General features: G+C 44.4%; 1 protein-coding gene across 1 annotated transcript in view; it reads right to left on the bottom strand.

Moving 5' to 3' along the window:
- ALK (ALK receptor tyrosine kinase) overlaps positions 1–17,061 on the bottom strand; it is a 3,554,133-nt gene that overhangs the window by 490,446 nt on the left and 3,046,626 nt on the right. The window lies entirely within an intron of this gene.

Genomic DNA, 17,061 nt, shown 5'->3' on the forward strand with positions numbered 1-17,061 from the left:
TGACACTCCTTATTGCCTTTATTTGTTTCAATGGGTCCTTAAGCAAGGCCCTTTTTGCCTTATTGGCCTTTTTGGTTCGGGTAACCCTGGTCCATTCATTCTCCGACTCAGAAGCACTGCTCCCAGAGGTGCCCGTCTGACCTTCCAGGTTTTCCCGGATTCTGCGAGCCTGGGAATGGCTAGCAGAATGTGGGAACCTGGTCTCCTGTGTCCTGTGACGCTCAGAGGAGTCTTCAGATCCCTCCTTGATGCCAGGATTTGATGGGTACCCCCCCACTGACCTAACTGGGCAGAGGTTTTCAGGATGCCCTTAGTGGGCCTACTCTCCTGGGGTTCCCCACTAAATTGCACTGTGCTTGGATGCCCATACCCGGATGCCCGCCCCTCCATTCTTGGGTGGTACTGGCCTATGAGCCCCATACTTTTAGCTGGATAGTAATCTGCCATCCCTGTGGCCCCGTGCTCATGCGCGCCAGGGAACATGGGGGTGGCAGAGTCCAGGGACTGGTAGAGATGAAGGCCTCTGGTACTAGGGCTCCTGAGGTTATGCTCAGGCGTTTCCCTTTCCCAGCGAACTTCATCTCTATCAGCCCCTGCTCCCTTTTGCAATGCAAGAGCCTGGGCTTTCAGTCCCTCAGTTAAGGCCTTACTAGACTCTATCAGTCTCTCCTGCATGGCTACCTGTTTCTGGAGCCTATCATTGTGCTGGCAGAGAGCCTCATTCTCTCTCTGTGCCTCCTGATTGGTCCTGAAGTACTGGGCCATTCTTTGCTACAGGAGGGTTACCTCCTGAGTCCCATCCCTACTGGCCTGCTCCTTTCTTGCCAGAGCCTCTTCCACCCTCCTGGTGTGCTCTAACAGGTTCTGATGCTCTTTTTGGAGTTCACCCAGCCCCTGGAGGGCCAAGTGATTTTCTTCAGTTTTTCTTTTTAAATGGCAGACTTCCTGGCCTAAGGTGTCCCTTTCCTGACTAAGAGTCTGCATCTGTGCCGCCAGGTCGTCCCTTTGCCTTTGAAGGGCACCAGCTTTCTGGCGCTCTTGATCAAACTCTGCCTGGGTATCCAGGTCTTTCAGGATCAGTTTATTGCTCTCTGCCTTTTCCCTATCTAGGTGGCTTTGCAGGGTGACTACCTGCTCAGCACATGCCCTGTTGAAATCTAATTGTTGCTCCAGCTTTTTCTGGCTCTGCAGTAGGGAGTCCAAACCTTCTTGGTACTCCTTCTGCAAGGCCAGAAATCTGGTATCCTGGTCAGACTTTTCCTGTTGCAGGATACACATGTCCTCTTTGATTTTAATGAGATACTGTCTGCTCTCATTTTCTGACTCCTGGCTTCTGTGCATCCTCTGCTCAGAAGAGACCAGGTCAGATTGGGCCTTCTCTAACGCGATCTGTTGCCTATTTGCCAGATCTTGGCCTTCAGCACATTTGTCCTGCATGGCTCCCATATATAGATACAAATATGCCGCTATCCTAACCATCTTGTCGTGTTCATCTTTAGCTTTAGGAGCCATGTATAGTTCACTCAGGGCCACATGTAAGGGACCCTGATCTCTCCAGATATCTAACCCAGTTGCAGTGGCCTGTTTTGTGATTGCCTGCAACCACGCATCCTGGCCCTGCTCAGTCCATTCACCTCTCACAAATAGCTTATGTAAAAGTGCTCTCTGGCTATTTTGATGTCTACCAGTGTCGTCATTATGGAATTTGAGTTCCTTCCTGACTTACAGAAGTTTGTATTTTATTTTGCAAAACAGACCGTTTCCTTAGAGCGTTCCTTTGAGGAGTGCTTTACAGCGTAACACAGCGTGGTGATCTAACCGGATATGTGTATCCGGTCAGTTGGCACACTGTACTAAGCTGCACAAGTGGTAATTCTAATTCAGAATCCCTGGCTACGAGCCCCCACTCTGTAAGTGACTCCAATCAAGCAATCCCACTAAGTCAGTGCCTTGTCTGGGATGCCCAAGGGAAGCCCTTATTTATGTATTTTTATGGCAAGTTATAATCTGGATGATGAACCCTTGTATAACACCCCTCTCTTAGAATCCCCCTTGACCCCACTGAGCCAAGAAGTAGGCTTGTTTTGCAAATGTAAAAGGTTTCTTTGAAAAATTAAACAATATATGTATATATCACACTTCTATAAATAAATTGATAATGGATAGTACACTTGTGAATATCAGCAGTAATCAGCAAGAGGTAATCCTACAGTAGCACAGTTCTTGGTTACTTATGAATAGGAACAGAAGAATGAGGTGGGAAAGAATGCTTTATATGGTTCAAGGAAACGCAATGATGAATGAAATGCAGTACAGAAAATAACTTGATATGGCTTCAACAAAAGACAATGTAATCACTTTTCCTTGACAATTCACTCCCCCCCTTTATGCAATATAAGGAGATGGAAAGAAGACACACAGTACTCAGGAATGCAATCAAATATAATTCAGTTCCCCCCTAGCAAGCATAGAGGAAAACAGGTATGAGTTTTCACACAGGCAAGATACTTTGATGTGGTTGCAATTAAGTGAAAAACATGCTAAAAAGGCTTTTAATTCCCTATAGGGGGTTCAGGGTGGGTGATATCTAGTTTATATTAGTTCAGGCTCACTTTAGCAATGCTCTACGAGTAACTGGCAGGTTAAAACGAATTTTAGCAAAGGAAAGCAAGGAGCTGCTGATTTTTACACGTGGCTGAAATCGTGCAAAATGTCAAATTGTGGCAAATTTAATCGCGTGCGTCGAGCGTAATTATGAAGGCCCTATAAGGAGTAGCGTTGGAAAGCCTAGAATCTTAGCTTTAAGAGAAAAGTTAAATTTCGCTCCTAGCACAGACGGTTCCGGAGATACGGACGATTTTGTGAAGGTAGTTTTTCGGATTTGAAATTTAAAAGTTCAAAATGACAGATGACAGTTTTCAGTTTTAAAGATGACAGAATGACACGATTCTAGGAGGCAGTTCTAATAGGCTACAATAGTTTGGATTAGATTATTTTAAACTAAGAGATTGGTTTTGGCACAGTGAGTACTCACACTATATTTTTGAAATAAGCCGTCAAGGTCTGGTCAGGTTGGACGGGACTTCCGGCGGGTGGTTCTGAAGTCCCGGCTATCTGGGTCAGCTCTGCTCTCTGGGTCTGTCAAGCACCGGTTCTGCTCACAACGGTCTGGTTTGTGGTTCTCTCTGATTCCGGATACAGCACCGCTTTTTGGATACTGCTACAGGTTCTTGCAAATGTTCTTGGCAAAAAATTCAAACAGCTCGCCCGGCTGTTAAATAGTTTGGTTGGTTTTGAGGCCTGCTGAAGAGGATTCAGCTTGTGGATTCAGGCCTCTCTGCTACAAATTCTGGAGTTAATTTCTGCTACAGGTTCTGGAGATTGATGGATTTGAAGTCTGGATCTCTGGATGTGAAGTCTGAAGTCTCCCGGCAAAGCGTCCAGCAAGAAAGTGGAAAGTGAATCCCCACCTTTTCTGCACTGTCTGCTTTTATGTGTTTAGAAAGTGGGTGTGTGTGTGGTATAACTGAGCCTGCCCCTCTCTACTTGTCATTGGCCCAATTCTCCCCTCTCCCATGATTGGGGGAAGGAAATGGATTGTCATCATGATGAGGTCTGTTTATGGGTCAGAGGATCCTCCCCTGGTCACTTTGCCCACAAATCTATATTTGATTCAAATACATATTTCCCAGATAAACAAGTGGTTGACATTACGTGTACATATTACAGATGAATTAAGACAGGTCTCTGTTCAAGCCCCTTGTTCCTGCGAGCTGGGATTCAGAAATGACAACATTTTGCGCTTTTTCGTCGGTTTACCAATATCGGACATTTACCAAAAATTACACAAATGTGCGCAAGGAGTATGGACATTAATTGATGAAGTGTCAGATTTTTAACATGCAGACATTTGGAGCAAGACCCTATTTTCCGCTAGCAACCCCCCATAATACACCGCAGGGTCCTAACACCTCTTAAAACGTACACAGAAAAATCACAAGAATAATGATATTACTTATATAATTTTGACAAGTCCGTACTATGAATTATCCATCTTTTTTTAAAATTATGCTCTGGCCCAAAGGGGTGTGGTTTCCCCCAAGCACATGGTGGAGTTTCTGTTTTGTCCACTTCCCCCAAGCTCAGTTTGCTCTCACAGGCACTGCCCCTCCCAGTTTCTCCCAAGAGGAAGCCATTTTACGACCCCCCCAATATAACATTTGCCTGAGTCCAGGACAAGGCTTTGTTCAACTTCCTGCAGTCTGCAGGTACCCCTCCCTTAATTCAATCAGAGAGGTGTGATCTCCTTTTGGTGGGGGCAGCAGGTTGCAGCCAGGCCTGGGAAGAGTTGTTGAGCCAGTTCAACTCCTGTCGGGGGTAGTTATCAGGCAGAATTCAATTTCTTTAAGCCAAGCTTCAGCTAAATGTCCTGTTTGTTCCCAGTTTAAATCAAACTTACAATTTTTACACATGCAGCTGGAATGCTGATTCTAAGTTAAAACCATGACATTTAACAGTTGCAAACTATGTGACACTCAAAAGTAGGTCACTCATTTAATTTAAACATTTCGATTTTAGTGGTTTTAAATCCAATTTCAATTAAGCTGCTGACATCCACAGCTCGGCCAGTTTTGTTATAAACATTGTTTTGGGCTCTTCATCTTCCCAGATGTTGTATGCACACAACACTTCATTCTGCCAGATGTCTGCTGGTGTTCAGTAAGATTTTTGAATATCCTGCAATGTTTGAAATAGGCACTTTGAGCTTGCATTCAGGAAAACAAAGGTGATTTTAAGGCGCTTTTGGTCTAACAACACTGTTATTTTTCCTTTGACACCACCTTTCACCCCTGGCGCTTCTGGTCCATCATGCTGGCACTGGTGGGTGGCAGGTTAGACAACCATTTTGGTTTGCGCACAACCGCGTGGTTTTCCTGGTTCTGGGATGGAATGATGGGCGGCGACAGCTCATCTCCACATCCACCCAGTCTATTGATTTAGTTTTGTTCTGGGATAGAATGATGGGCGGCGACAGCTCATCCCCACATCTACCCCGTCTAATAATTCAACATGGGTCAAAACCCTTGACATAACTGATCTACCTGCAACTAGCAAGACCCAAGACAATCCCTCTATATTACCCACCAGTTGAGATCCGTTGAAACTGACTCAATAATTACCAAATACTCAAAACCAATTAGGACCATTTCCATCCAAATTTACGCAAATCTTTTCTTTTCTCTCCCTAAACATGTACTCAATACTGTTATTAATACTGTTTATTAAAAATTGTCTTTTACTGCAAAATGTATAATCCAATCTGCATATCACTATGAATCTGTATATATATATCACGCTCACTGGGAATTGAATCACCCACACATAATGTGTCCAAACACAAATGTCACACGATAACAACACAAATCACGAATGGTGAATGTCCGATCTGAGGACCACATTGTCACCAAATATGTATCCAATCCCTATGTATTTCAAAAATAAAAATCATAAATGGTAGCCTAGAAAAAGACCTGTTAGGTCGCAACATGTGTCAGCACCACCTGTTATATCATCAATTGATGAATTCAAGAGAATAAAATATTGGAAGCAATGAAAATTACAAATCTTGTGGAACTGCCTTTTTCGGCACCGAAACATGCAATGGGGTAAACCCCAGCATAAGAAATCGTACACGCGCCGAATGAGTGGAAAAAATAACAACTCTCTCTATATCATTTCTATATTGAAAGCACTTTTAAGCCATAGGCCCTTGTACATATATCTGACTCTATTTTTTGCGAATGGTAGATTATAATAAATAGATATTGTATTTACTTTATGGGCCTCATTAGGAGTCTGCCGGTAACCCCCGGCAGACTCGCATTACCGTTACTGGTGCCTGATATCCCGGTGTTATCAGCGGTAAGTTCCCATTTCATGCAGTCCGATTGTACTCCATGGGATGTGAACCACTGAAGCACCGGCACTGTTGCTAACAGTGCCGGTGCTTCAGTGATTTCTCTGCCGGTAGGGACGTGAACTCCCGGTATGTTGGGGCTGCTACTGGAAGGCAGACTCGGAGTAAGCCGGTCCGGGAAAAATGCTAGTGACGGTAGTACCAGCCATTTTACTGCCATTTTCCCCAGACCGGCTTATTCGTAATGACCCCAATGTTTATGTTGCATCTATTGATAGGACATTTTTTTTCTCTTATACTGCTGATTGTTTCTGACGGTGATGAATTGTGATTTTCATTCCTCTCTTTTAATGGGTTTTACATGAATTTTAGAAATAAACTGACAAATGATGGGGCAAGTCTGATGTTGACGGGGAGTAGTGTAATGAAAGAAAACAGGCCAGCTGTGTTTACTCTGTGCTTTATTGAGCCATATGAAGAACACAAGATACAGACCCCCAGCACATCCAACACCAAGGCTTAACTGACAAAGCTCGAGCAATAACAGTAACAAGAAACTTTCATTCTAGAATGAGGTGCATCAGAGGTTAATTCCAGAACAGTCATAGTCATAGTAATAGCCTTTTCCTCTTGTCTGATTCACTGCACAACTTGTCATTTATATAACACACCCCCAACCCTAAAAAAAAATAGTTTCTTTGTTCCCAAACGGAAAAGAAAGAACAAAAACGTAAATACAACTACACACATATGCATCATATAAATCTATCTCATTATCTTCGCAACTCTAGACATATTCCATATTTGACCGCTTTCCAACCCCACAGCATTTCTGAAAACTTGCACAACTCTAACAGGGTCAGTATAAAGAAGCTCTCCCTTCTTTGTGACCACAGCTTTTCTTATCCGAACCCAATCTCCAACTTCAACCAGGGTTCTTTTTCTTGAATGCTTTTCATTAACTTTCTTCACCCATTTGTCCTTGCGGGCATCCATCCTTCCTCTCACAACATCCACGACCCCGTCCGTCTCTCTTGCTCTGCCTAGCCAGGCTGGCGACACCAAAGTGTTTGCCCTTCGGCCTCTCATAAGTTCAAACGGGCTCACACCAGTTTCAAGACCTGGAGCCATCCGCAAAGCATATAACCTTTCCTTCACAGCCACTCTCCTGTCTAGACCACATGCATTCGCTCCTCGGATAGCTTCCATGATACATCGATTAACTCTTTCAACCATACCATTTCCCTGGGGATATTATAGAGGTGTTTTTCTGTGCCCAATCCCACACTTATCAAGATATTCTCGAAACAACTTCCCCGTGAATTGCGGGCCATTATCTGTGAGAATACTCATGGGTAGGCCTTCCCTCTCAAATAAACATTCCAGAAATTCTATGATACGCTGACATATCACTTCTCTCATGATCTACCAAGACAAGGATAAACCTTCCTCGACCCGCACCCATGACAACCGGGCCCAAAACATCCATAGCCAAATCCTGCCACACTCCCTCAGGAGCCTTTGCCTTTCCCATCGGCTGGGACACTGCCAACAAATTCTTTCCCGATTTAATACTATCAGTACATGCACCAATCACTCTCTCAATTTCACGATCAATCCCTGGCAACCAGTAATCTGCTGTTATCACTTCTTTGGTTTTACACACACCTATATGACCTTGATGAGAAGATCTAATTAACCTTTCACTCAGACATCCGGGAACAACCAATTTGTCCCACCGATACAATAACCCCTCCTTCACGGATAATTCAATCCTAACTTCCCACAGTGACCTTTCCTCATCAGACAGTAATCTCTTTTCAGGCCATTCCCCTTTTACAAAGGTTATAATGCGTTTCCACATTTTGTCAGATTCCAATACTCAAGTCCATTCCTGCCTTTGTATAATGCCTTCCACTGTAGCAAAAACCATATCCTTCTCGCCACGCACTTTACTACCTCCCTCATTCTCACAGATTTCCAGTTTTACCCTGGATGCGTGATCAGCTTGCACATTCTCTTTACCAGCCACCACTTCTATAGTAAATTTATGGCATTGTAATATTGTTACCCAACATGCAACTCTTCTTGAGATTTTGTCAAGGCCTTAACTCTCAAATATCGACTTAAGTGGCTTATGATCAGTTCTTAATATAAAATCCTGACCCCACAAAAAGTTGTTCAATTTCTCTATGCCCCAATGGCACGCCAAAGCTTCTTTTTCCAGAACTGAATAATTAAGTTCCACGCCTTTCAACACGCAAGAGGCATGCATTATGACTACCTCTGTGCCATCACCACCAGGCTGTAACATCACAACTCCTATGCCTGTATCGCTGGCGTCAACAGAAAGAATATTCCTATTCCTCGTGTCAAACGTTGTCAAAGGTTTCGCCATATCAATCTTCTTCTTAATTTCTTCAAATTCTCTCTCACACTCCCTGTTCCAGTCAAAATCAACACCCTTCCTTAACAATGCCCTTAAACTAGTTACACAGTCAGCGTAGTTCTCAACAAAACGATGGTAAAATTCAATATTACCCAGAAATGATCTTAATTCTGCTTTATTCTTTGGTGGTTGTGTTTTCATAATGGAATCCACCAAATCCCTTTTTGGTTTGAGTCCCTGTTCTGAAATTTCATGACCCAGATATTCTACAGCCCGAGTCATTAAAACACACTTTTCTCCACGCAATGTTATACCTCTCGCCTTGAAAATTCCCAAGACAACATCAAGCCTTTCTTTCAATTCTTCCTCATCTTTTCCACATATGAGGACATCGTCTTGGAACGACCATACTCCACTGACATCCCTTAACAACTTGTCCATCACTTTTTGAAACACAGAGGATGCCGATATTAACCCAAAGTATGTGCCGAAATTGATATATTCCCTCATATGTAATAAATGCAGTTAATTTGCGAGATTCAACATCTAAACAGATCTGATGGTAAGCACTTGCCATATCAAGTTTTGCAAAGAATTTAGCATTCCCAATCCTACTTAAAAGGTCTCCCTTGTTTGGGAGTGGGTGGCGATCAGCTACAACAATCAGCTACAACACACCTATTGACTTCTCTCAAGTCAATACATACTCTCAAATCCCCACTACTTTTCTTCAGCACTACCACTGGAGAAATCCAATCCACTGCCTTGGCAGGCTCAATAATACCTTCTTTTTCTAGCTTCACTAACTCCTCACGCACAGCCATCCGCATTGATAACGGTAAAGGTCTGAGTTTAGCTGCAATTGGTCTACTTCCCTCTTTCACAACAATTTTGTGCACCATCCCTTTAAGACATCCTACAGTGTTGCTAAAAACCTCTGGGTATTTCACTATCATCGCATGACCTTTAGAAATGTTTCTATTTGATCTCGGCATGTTGGCTACATTGAGTACTTGTTCTTCACTATTGGGATCCAACTCAATGCATAACCCCCTCTGCTCCCTCCATCCAAGCAATGTTTCCCCCTTATTAGTAACATAAATTCTTCCATAAGTCACTCTCCCTCTAAACTTGAACTCTGCGTCACAACATCCCAAAATATCTATTTTGTCACCATTGTACCCACCAGGGGTCTTGTCAGAGGGAAACAAATGTCTCATAGAACCACCTACCACATTTTCAAATACCACTCTGGATATCAATGTAATTTTTGAACATGAGTCTGCTAGCATTTTTACCTAATGTCCATTCACTTCTATCCAGGCAGAAGGGTGTTCGCATTCATCAGATCCGGTACACCGTACCATGTGTACTGTAACAATTTCATTCTCTGACAATTCACCCTCCTCAGATGACGCACTGTCATATTCTTCAATTAGAAGGGTTCCTTTTCCACCACCAATTTGATAATTCTTACAACAATTCTCGAAATGACCCCATTTCTTACAAATACTACAATTCACACGCCTTCCAGGATATACGGGAGATGTGGACAAGTGACGTGCACTACCACATCGAAAACACAACCTTTCCTCCCTTTTTACATTAACCTACGTGCTATCCCTCTGAATACGTCTATTCCCTTGCTCACCACCCCCACCTTTGCTTTGATTACTCTCATAAAGTTTACTAGGCCTGACTTTCTGTTTCTTCTTTTCTTTTGGAATGGCCCCTTTTTTATCACCCACCCTTAGGACCTCAGTAATTTGAGACGGCTTACTTTCCTTAACTGACAGTTTGGCTACACACTGTAAAGTGTGCTCAATCCTTTTTGCAATACTTATAACCTCCTCTAAATTTGGATAATCTTTCAACCAAATTTCTTCGCAAATTTTATCATTAGAACATTGAAGCATAAACTGATCCCTAATATGTTCATCTAGTGCACCACCAAATGTACAATTTAGAGACAACTGTCTTAAGGCTGTGATATAATCTTCAACTGATTCTCCTTCGTGCTGGAACCTCATGCCAAAATGGTACCGTTCCAGCACAGTACCTGTCTTGGATTCAAAATGTTGGTCTAATTTAGCCAAAGCTTCGTCAAAATCATTAGATCCCCCTTCGACATCTAGTTCAGGAATATCAGGGATGGTGTCATATATCCTCTGACCCTCATAGCCAAGGAAATGCATCAACATTGCTACTTTGCATTCTACCGACATTCTGTTTCCACAGGTGGCTTTAACATAGTGTAGGAAGCCTTTTTTCCAGGGGGCCCACTTAATCTTGAGTGGACCCGGGGTGGGCATAAATACTTGTGGACCAGGGACTCCAGAAAGTGCCATAAGTAGAAGTTTGCAACCAAAGACATTTGCAGTACTTGTCAGTAAGTCTCAAACACCTCCTCTTCTGTGCTCAGTCATAAGCGCAATGCTTTCTGAGTAAGATAAAGAATAACAAGTTCAGCACATCCTGTGCATTCTCCAGAAATCCCGGGAAAAACTGCAACACTCTGCAGTAGACAGTATGATTGGGGTGAACCACTTCCACTCGGGCACACGCTCACCTCCAGAATTCAACAGAAACGACCGCCACAGCTCGCCTTCTCAATAGGGCCCTGGGCGGATAATCACGTTCGCTCGCCTTCAATCCAGAGCTGCAGACGAGCAGCGCGAAGTCGCCACTGCTTCCGCGGTGCTCGTCTGATAGGGAGCATGTGATTAAATCACGTGCCGAGTGGGCACTGCGTCACGTGCTGCGGAGATCAGAGAGCCAAAAAGGGGGAGGAGTTCTGATGCCCGGACCAGGAAACACTCCTCCTGATGGTTGATTTCGCACGCGAGCGTGATATCTTTTGTGCTACCCTGAAAACGACGCCGCGTTCGGACCGGGGAGACGCGGTTACCAAACGTCTCCAGTCCGGTCTCTTACCGGAAGTTTGAGACAGCGGGGCACACAGCTGAATTGGCACGACCGCTGGATGTAGATTTCCTCCTTTGGTGCGGCACTCCAACCTGCTGTGGTGGGGGTCTGGTTGTCGCGGAAACGTCCGTGGAAGCAGGGTTCACTTCAAAAGAATTTCCATCCCATCCTCATCTCCATTGTAATGAAAGAAAACAGGCCAGCTGTGTTTACTCTGTGCTTTATTGAGCCATATGAAGAACACAAGATACAGACCCCCAGCACATCCAACACCAAGGCTTAACTGACAACGCTTGAGCAATAACAGTAACAAGAAACTCTCATTCTAGAATGAGGTGCATCAGAGGCTCATTCCAGAACAGTCATAGTCTGTCACAGCTCGCCTGCCGTGGAGACTATACCTAAAATGGAGACTGAAAAGGAGGTAGAAGAAGGACTCCTTCCCCGGACTCGCTGTGCGCATACTAGTCTTTTGATCTTATATTCCCGGAAGTTGCTAACTCACTCGCGTTGCAACTTCCAGTACTTTGGAAAGTGTTTCCCAGCGCTCGCGTGTGTTTTTCTTTTTTTCCTCTTTGCCGCTTTCGAACGGCTTCCCCTTTCCGTTTCTGCCGTTCTCAGACGGCTGTTCCTCTTTTTGCTCTCTACTGGCTTACCTTCCTGGATACTCCCTCTTTCCTTGCTCGCAGTACTTGTGAGGTACCTGCTACTCTTCTGCAACCAAGCCCCTCCGGTCTCCCTGCATCCAGCTGCTGCCTTCTGGGGTATTCATTTGGAGCTATTGTGAACATTGTCTACGCCTTCAGTTTCTCAGTGCATTCTGGGATCAGTAGTTCCATCAAGAAATCACAACCTGCCAGGGTATTTTCAGCAAGGCTTTTTCCCTGGTCTGGGGTGGGCTCCCTGGGGTCCCCACTGCCAGGCAAATTGCATCTCAGGCAAAGTGGCCTCTAGTGGAGCCCAGACCCATCGCACCAAACCAGGGGTAAGGACGCACAAGAAGCCCAGTGACTTTTGGAGACAGAGAAGAAAGGAGATACCAACGGATGAATCCTGGGACTCGGATTCAGACGGTACCTCAGCCTTAAAGACTTCAGGTGAGGAGGGGGTTGGCGGAGATAACAAAGATCAGACTGAATCTGAGATAGTCATAGTAATAGTCTTTTCCTCTTGTCTGATGCACTGCACAACTTGTCATTTATATAACAAGTAGGTGCCAGAGTCTTGGAGCGCAGACAGAGAAGGCCTGTCTTCTGCTCCTTTCCTTCCTGCACTGTCATAATTCAAGTCTGCACATGTCTACTAAGCATCATATCTCCTCCCCGGGACCTCTTGTAGGTTGTGAGGTCTGAGCCAGCTCTGCATACAGGCAGGATGGGGTTACCTAGCTCCCTTTGACCCGCCCATTGACAGTAAAGAGGTGAGGGAGGAGGACCACCATATAGGACAACACATTGTTACTTTGAATAAAGAAATACCCACCCATTTATTTTCAGTTGCAACTAACACTATGTAATGAAATTCTGAGGGTGGAAGTGCTTGTGTTCTTACTTTAATTGTAGGGATTATGACAGAGGTTGCTGGGTTTACTGGGTGGTTGGTAAAGCCCATGTTCAGTCCTGGGTGAGCAGGGCCACTTGCAGCCAAACCACACTGCAGGGATAGCTCAGGACGTAGCTTAATATAATGGTGAAGACTGAGCGTGAGATGGTCCTGATGATGAGTTGGTTAATAATGGGGATATAGATACGGTAGACTTTCAGGATTCATCACTACCTTGCTCACAGGAACGATGTCCTTAAATCAACACCCGTTATTTCGACAGGTGTTTTTACGAAAGGTTTTGCTGAAAAAACCAATCAAATTTTTTTGGGGGTGTGGGAAAGGCCATATACATATAAACGGTTGTGTTAGGCCTGGAATAACAAAACATAGGTAGATGAGGCGGGAATGGGGCGAACCCCCCAAAAAGAATAGAAAAAAAACATTCAATGAGTTTTTTCGCCCAGAATATTTAGTAAATAGACCAGTTGAAAAAACTGTTGTCAATGAAATACCATAGAACCCTCTCACGACCCCACCCCATGTGAGAGTCATCTGGCCCAACTAGGATCTTGGGCTCCAGAGAAGAGTTCAGGTGAAAAACACTGTTGTTTCAGAGCTATGCTGTCAGCACTTGGCTCTGGTGAGTGCAGGAGTGGCAAACTTGCATTTTCTAGACTCACTGGGTTCTTGTTGCATCCAGGACAGCTGCAGGTGTTTTTTTTCACAGTGTGGGACTGGAGAAGCAGCTGGTCATGGATGGGCTGTAGGGGAAGACTCCAGTAACAGCAGACTAGGTAAGGAGAGTGCTCCCTGAAATTTATTAAAGTCACCATCAATGGGGGTTCCTTAGCCAGGTATGTGAGGTTACTTTTGGTTGGAAAATAGGGCACCTTGTGTATCCTATACCTGTGGTACTTTGGGTTAAACAGGGGACACATCCGTATTTGTGTCCCTTGTGAGCTCTAAAACTAGACTTTGCTGAGGAAAAATAGACATACTATCAGGGGCAAAAGGGACCGTTTTACAGGGATGGAAGCTCAGAGTCGCAGTTTAGGACTTTTGTTCTCACACAGAGTGATTTAAAAATGCACTTGGGTGAAATCGCAGCTCAACTATCTAGAAGGGGTCGGCAACGTGTTGCTCGCCAGATGTGTTGGCCTACAGCTCCCATGATCCTGCACCACTGACTAAAGTAGCTAGGACTGATGGGAGTTGTAGGCCATCCCATTTGGAGAGCAAACAAGTTGCCTACTCCTGATCGAAAGCAGTTTTATTAATTCTCTTTTCCAAATAAACAGGGGAATAACTCCAGGAGGGGTAATAGGAAGGATTTGGCACATGCAGATAAGACATCTCCGCCATGATAGCAGGTCTTTGACTATTTCTAGTCCTCGGGTCACATTCTCTCCATTCCACATGTGCACCCCAGACAGATGGTAAAACATCAATTTTCTTCAGCAGTGCAAGATCACATTCCCTGGGGCGCTTTACTATTGTGTGGAGGCTGGAGGAATAGTACGTGAGTCACACTTTGAATAATAGCACGGGTACAATGAGGTGAAGCGAATGTGCCCGCACTTCAATGCAACGTGGGGTGTGACCTGCAGCTGAACTCAGCCCCCAGCATGGCACATTGGTAATGAGGGGGCTGTTAACTACGCTTCAAAGACCCTCCTGCTTTTTAAAAGCTCAAGCTCACAGTGGCATCACTAGCGTCTGATACAGGCTACTGTCTCTGTTAGCTCATTCAATAATTAAGCATTAGCTTTTACAATGAACAAGCAGGTTTGCTACAGGGCAACATGGCGGTCACTTCACAGGAACATTGCAGCCATGAAGGAGGACCCAGCGGACACCTGGCTGACATATCACGATGACTAACGATGGAGGGGGTCGTTAGCTACAGCTGGGTTTAATTCGTTTCATAAGAAAAAAAAGCCTTGTAACTGGAATTAACATATGGGGAGCTCACACAAGGGCTAATTGTAAATGAGCTATGAACCCAAAAACGGATACAATCCAACAGCCTTTTGAAAAAATGCCTCAAACTTTTGTTGACAATCATAAAACTGTAGGGGGGGTGGGGTGAATCCGAAAGTGTGACTCTGTGCACAGCAGTTTCAAAACAATAAATAACTCACCTGTTCGATCACAAAAACTCCACCGATCCCACGTACTGTTTCTATGGATGTATACGAGTCCCGGCCGCATACTGACCTGCCTTACAGAAACGCGGTGCCGATGCCGTGCGAGTGTGCATGGCATTCGCGCCAGAGCAAAATGTGTCCAGTTGCAACAATGCATTTATACAATCCACATTTGAATGATGGCAATGTTTCTCCTGGTATACATGCCAGAGGCAATGTTTCGGTAACATGACCCACAATGATTGGAGGTACAGGGTTTTAGTCAGTGCTCTTTTTGTACTCTCGGTACTGTTACTTTCGTGTAAGACAGAGGGCAAGGTTAACAAAGGCATGATTTTAGGCCTGATTATGGGCAATGCTGAAGGGCCTCACAAAGCAAGGCAGGGTAACTGCTGTTACCATCAGCAGGCCTGGAGAGGGGCAGCACAACCTCTCCCCCTCCTCTGCTCCTCTCCTCCTCCCCTCAGCCGTAGAGACACGCAGTCTACCCAGCACAATGCTGAGGAAGGGTGAGGTGTGAGCAATCACGTGTCACTCTTTCTCAACTCTCATGCTGGACTTCCTTTGCATCTTGTACTCATGGTGGCCCTGAATCATGCTGTGCCCATCTTCATCTTGTATCCTGGCTTGCAACATTATGTGTTACTACTGACTTCTGCAATTGTATTTGCTCTCCAGTCTTGCTTCTCCACTCTTTTTGACTGCTTACTCTCTTTTCTCTCCTCCTTTCCCTTCTCCCTTTTCCTATCTCCTCCCCTTACTTTCTTCTATGCACTTACTCTATCAGAATTGTCCCTGGACCTAATATGATAGCAACCTCGTCTGTTTCCTCCACCCTCCCATTACTGTTTTTTTCCTCCCCACCACCCCTCCAGCACTATCTGAAATGTCGTCAGACCTAGTATGATAGTTGCTTGTTTTGTTCCTCCCCTCCCTTTCTGCACACCTCACCCTCACCTTTTGTTTTTCTCCAGCTCTACCAGAAATGTCGTCAGGCCTAGTACAGTAGTCAGCTGTCTGTTTCCATTTCCTTCCCACTCTCCCCCTCCCTTCCTTATCTATGTCTTAGCTCTTGCACTATCTGCAATGTCGTCAGGCTGAGTACGATAGTTAATTTCGCATCCTTACTGTTCATGGCGTGAAAGAATGTTATTGTATTTTCCCTTGTTCCCTGCCTTGCCTTGAAGCGCTTTGAAAAACATTGTGTATAGGTGCTATATAAATAAACTGTCATATCATAACAACTTAAACTAGCAATGTTATAATTATAATTTTATAATTGGTTATTATTAACACGCTTAATACCCAGAAGTGTCTAAGCGCAGACCCATGGATCGAACCTGTGTTGCTCCGCATCGTCTTGCTTCCAAGGCGAGTGCATTGCCCTTGAGCTATCCTCCGGAGTATTCTAAGCACGGACCCAGGGATATTTGTTGGCATATATTCTGGATACAGGCATCATGTACATTTTGTAAAGTTATTATTACCTTTACAAACAACATAAAATGCAATACATAAAATGTATCAATCCAATTTAGATTTGAAAATACGGTATACAATATACTATGCTTACGTTATTTAAATCCTGAAGTGGTTCTAGACCACGATCAGGCACAATATTGTAAAGCGCCCTGGTGATATGATGTCTATTGGATTTTTTCATGTTTTACCATAGAGAACATACTGCAAATTGTATGGCTTTTCACCCCATTTTCTAAAGAATTCTGTTGTAAAATGGACTATTTCAACATATATCTCCCTCACTATGCTCCGTCGCAAACCCTAATAAATGGAAGATATTAATGTCACTCCATTAAAAATACTCACCTGCTGACACTGACCTTGAATAGTTTAAAATGTTCAGCCGCCCGCCTACAATGCAACTGAAATCTGCCACTGAATAGGGGTGCTTGAAGTTGGAATAATAGACCCTTTTGGGAAGCTTGCAGTGGGTTGCAGTGGGTTGCAGTGGGTTTGTTCCATGGGATTCCTGGGTGATTCCCAAGGGTCGAACAATGCTTCGGTTCAAAAGGCAGAGTTTGAAGATGCTGTGGGATGTTTTTACCCATGCATCCGAGCCCTACCTCAAAAACTGTGCAGTACTGGCATTAAAAACATCATGATGGCCAGAGCTTCCC

Source organism: Ambystoma mexicanum, chromosome 4q, assembly GCF_040938575.1.
Source record: "Ambystoma mexicanum isolate Mex_15411 chromosome 4q, UKY_AmexF1_1, whole genome shotgun sequence".
Classification (NCBI taxonomy): domain Eukaryota; kingdom Metazoa; phylum Chordata; class Amphibia; order Caudata; family Ambystomatidae; genus Ambystoma; species Ambystoma mexicanum.